This window comes from Arachis hypogaea, chromosome 16 (assembly GCF_003086295.3).
Source record: "Arachis hypogaea cultivar Tifrunner chromosome 16, arahy.Tifrunner.gnm2.J5K5, whole genome shotgun sequence".
In the NCBI taxonomy this organism is placed as follows: Eukaryota; Viridiplantae; Streptophyta; class Magnoliopsida; order Fabales; family Fabaceae; genus Arachis; species Arachis hypogaea.
In genome coordinates this window covers 35,190,072-35,194,924 of record NC_092051.1, presented here as the reverse complement: position 1 = coordinate 35,194,924, position 4,853 = coordinate 35,190,072, and positions in this window count along the sequence as shown.

Genomic DNA, 4,853 nt, shown 5'->3' with positions numbered 1-4,853 from the left:
AAACGAAGAGAACAACTAAGAACAACTTGAAGGTCAAGATGAACACGAAGAACAAATTTTTTTTGAAAAATTTTTTTAATAACTAAATAAAAAACCAATAACCTCTTAATTTATGAAAAAATAAAAATAAAAACAAATAAACAAGCAAAAAGTAAATATTTACAATAACCAATAATAAGGCACACGTTTGCAATTCCCTGGCAACGGCGCCATTTTGAAGAACTGAAGATTGATGGTTTAGGATTCAGAATAAATCCTCGTTGCAAGTATAGTTTCTAAACCGAACAATCAACCTTTCTTACAAACGTTTTGGTTGTCACAAGTAACAAACCCCTTTTAAAATTGATAACCGAAGTATTTAAACCTCGGGTCGTCTTCTCAAAGAATTGCAGAGATGTATGATTTATTATTGGTTATGCAAAAAGGTAGAATTTTGGGGGTTTTTGAAATAGGGAACAAATAATTTAAATGGCAGAAAAATAAATTAATAAAAATAAAATCTCTTGGCAAGGTATAAGAATCAGAAGTCCTATCCTAGTTACCCTTATCAACGGTGATGAGAATTGGATTTTAATCCCACTTAGTTAAGTCAAGTGGACTAATTAGCTTGATCCTCAAGTCTTAGTCAATTCCTGTGGGAAGACTAGATTTAGAGCGATCTAGATCAATTAGTAATCTGCCAATTTCAACCACTGCTTTATTTGATAACTCAAGCGTCACCAATTACTTAACCAGAGCCAAAAGGGAAGAGAATCTACTTGAATGAAAATAATTTGGATAAATTGAAAGCATTCATAACATAAATAAAACAATCTTAAATCTGAAATACCTCAATAATGTGTATTAAATAAGAAAATCATAACATGAATGTAGCATAAGTCAAGTTGAAAAGATAAATAACAATTGAAGTAATAGAATAAACAAAACTAGAAAGTAATTTAAAGAAACATTGAACCTGTGATTGAAGAGATCATAGCTTAAACATAATAAAAATTCTAAATCCTAATCCTAAGAGAGAGGAGAGAACCTGTCTCTCTAAAAACTACATCTAAATCCTAAAATTGTGTATTATGAGCTTATGATTGTGAATGGATGCATTCTCCCACTTTATAGCCTCTAATCTGTGCTTTCTGAGCCGAAAACTGAGTCAGAAACAGCCCAGAAATCGCTGGTTGCGAAATCTGCCACGCTGGTTTTTCGTCACTGCGACGCGTCCGCGTAGAGCACGCGTTCGCGTTGCCTAGCGTCAGGGCAACTATGGCATATTATATATCAAATCGAAGCCCCGGATGTTAGATTTCCAGCGCAACTAGAATCGCGCCGTTTGGACCTCTGTAGCTCAAGTTATGACTGTTTTAGTGCGAGAGGGTTAGGCTGACAGCTTTGCAGTTTCTTCAACTTCTTGTATTCCTTCCACTTTTGCATGCTTCCTTTCCATCCTCTAAGCCATTCCTGCTCTATAAACTCTGAAATCACTTAACACACATATCAAGGCATCTAATGGTAATAAGAGAGGATTAAACATAGGGAACTTAAGGTCAAAGAATCATGTTTTCAATCATAGCACAAAATTAGGAAGGAAAACGTAAAACCATGCAAATAGTATGAATAAGTGGGTAAAGAGTTGATAAAAATCACTCAATTGAGCACAAGATAAACCATAAAATAGTGTTTTATCAAGTAGCTATGTTCAAGAATCAACATATTAAACTAGGAGAATCAATAACACTATCTGAATTCTGAATTCCTATAGATGCCAATCATTCTGAACTTCAAAGGATAAAGTGAGATGCCAAAATTGTTCAGAAGCAAAAAGCTACTAGCCCCGCTCATCTGATTAGAATTTGAGCTTCACTTAAAACACTGGGATTCTATTGCAACTTGATCCTCTTTTTATCCTATTTTATTTGTCTAGTTGCTTGAGGACAAGCAATAGTTTAAGTTTGGTGTTGTGATGAGCGGATATTTTATACACTTTTGGTGATATTTTCATGTAGTTTTTAGTATGTTTTAGTTACTTTTTATTATATTTTATTAGCTTTTATGCAAAAATCACATTTTTAGACTTTACTATGAGTTTGTGTATTTTTCTGTAATTTCAGGTATTTTCTGGCTGAAATTGAGGGACGTGAGCAAAAATCTGATTCAGAGGCTGAGAAAGGACTGCAGATGCTGTAGGATTCTGACCTCACTGCACTCAAAATGGATTTTCTGGAGCTACAGAAGTCCAATTGACACGCTCTCAATTGCGTTGGAAAGTAGACATCTTGGGCCAGCAATATATAATAGTCCATACTTGGCCCGAGATTTGGTAGCGCAAACTGGCGTTTAAACGCCAGCTCCTTACCATTTTCTGGCGTTAAACGCCAGAACTGGCATAAAAGTTGGAGTTAAACGCCCAAACTGGCACAAAAGCTGGAGTTCAACGCCATGAATAACCTATGCACATGAAAACTTCAGTGCTCAGCCCAAACACACACCAAGTGGGCTCCGGAAGTGGATTTCTGCACTATCTATCTTAGCTTACTCATTTTCTGTAAACCTAGGTTACTAGTTGAGTATAAAAACTACTTTTAGAGATTTATTTTGAACCTCATGACATTTTTACATCTGAATTTTGTATCTTCTACGGCATGAGTCTCTAAACTCCATGGTTGGGGGTGAGGAGCTCTGCTGTGTCTCGATGGATTAATGCAATTACTACTGTTTTCCATTCAATCACGTTTATTTCTATTCTAAGATATTCACTCGCACTTCAACATGATGAATGTGATGATCTGTGACACTCATCACCATTCTCAACTTATGAACGCGTGCCTGACAACCACTTCCGTTCTACCTTAGATTGAGTGTGTATCTCTTTGGTTCCTGGTTCACGAGTTTGATTGCCTCTCCTGACAACAGAGCATTCAAATCTGTGAGATCAGAGTCTTCGTGGTATAAGCTAGAATCAATTGGCAGCATTCTTGAGATCTGAAAAGTCTAAACCTTGTCTGTGGTATTCCGAGTAGGATCCGAGAAGGGATGACTGTGACGAGCTTCAAACTCACAAATGTTGGGCGCAGTGACAGTGTGCAAAAGGATCAATGGATCTTATTCCAACACTAGTGAGAACCGATAGATGATTAGCCCTACGAAACTCGTAGCTGGACCATTTTCACTGAGAGGACGGATGGTAGCCATTGACAACGGTGATCCACCAACATATAGCTTGCCATGGATGGAGCCTTGCGTGCGTGAAGAAGAAGGCAGTAGGAAAGCAGAGATTCAGAAGACAGAGCATCTCCAAAACCTCAACCTGTTCTCCATTACTGCATAACAAGTATTATTCAATCCATGTTCTTTTACTCATTCCAATTAAAACTGAGAATTATTATTGATATCCTGACTAAGAGTTACAAGATAACCATAGCTTGCTTCAAGCCGACAATCTCCGTGGGATCGACCCTTACTCACGTAAGGTATTACTTGGACGATCCAGTGCACTTGCTGGTTAGTAGTGCGGAATTGCAAACGTGTGATTGTGATTTCGTGCACCAAGTTTTTGGCGCCGTTGCCGGGGATTGTTCGAGTTTGGACAACTGACGGTTTATTTTGTTGATTAGATTAGGAAAAATTTTTCTTTTTGGTTTAGAGTCTTCTATTATTGTTTTTGGTTAAAATTTTAAAATCCTTATTTTATTTTTCTAAATTATTTTCGAAAATTTTCAAAACCAATAACTTCATAATTTAGTCTTCTGTTTGAGTTTAGTTTCATATTTTAAGTTTGGTGTCAATTGCATAAGTTTGTTTTTCTTTCATTTTTTTCTGAATTATTAATGCTCAGAGTATAAAAATTTTTAAGTTTGGTGTCCTCTGTGTTTTTGTTTTCTTAAAAATTTTTCAAAAGTTGCTATCAGTGTTCATCTTGACATTCAAAGTTTCCCTGTTTGTTTTCTTTGTTTTGATCTAAAAATTCTAAGTTTGGTGTCATTTTATTGTTTTTCTCTTTCCTAATTAAATTCAAAAATATCTTTCATTTTTATCTAATTGAATTTTCGAAAATTTCATTCAAAAATTCAGATTTTTATTTTATAAATTTTTATTCTATCTTATCTTAGTTTTGAAATTTCTAAATTCAAAATCCCTTTCAAAAATTATATCCAAGTTTTTCAAATCTTTTTAATTAAGTAATTATTTTAGTTTTCAAAATTTATATTTTAATTTCTAATTATTTTATTCTATCTTATTTCTTTTTTATTTATTCGGTTTGTTTTTAATTAAATAAAATAAAAATAAAAATATAGTTTATCTGCAATTCACATGAATTTCCTTTTCTCCATCATGGACCTAAGTAGAAATGAACAGTCCAGAAGGACTCTGGGGTCATATGCTAACCCCATTAGCTGGACCATTTTCACTAAGAGGACGGATGGTAGCCATTGACAACGGTGATCCACCAACATACATCTTGCCATGGAAGGAGCCTTGCGTGCGTGAAGAAGAAGACAGTAGAAAAGCAGAGATTCAGAAGACAGAGCATCTCCAAAACCTCAACCTGTTCTCCATTACTGCATAACAAGTATTATTCAATCCATGTTCTTTTACTCATTCCAATTAAAACCGAGAATTATTATTGATATCCTGACTAAGAGTTACAAGATAACCATAGCTTGCTTCAAGCTGACAATCTCTGTGGGATCGATCTTTACTCACGTAAGGTATTACTTGGACGATCCAGTGCACTTGCTGGTTAGTAGTGCGGAATTGCAAACGTGTGATTGTGATTTCGTGCACCACTATGTAAATAAATAATGTAAAGAACTTATTGTTAAGTTTTATTTTCCATGTATTTAAGTTTCAAATGTAATGTA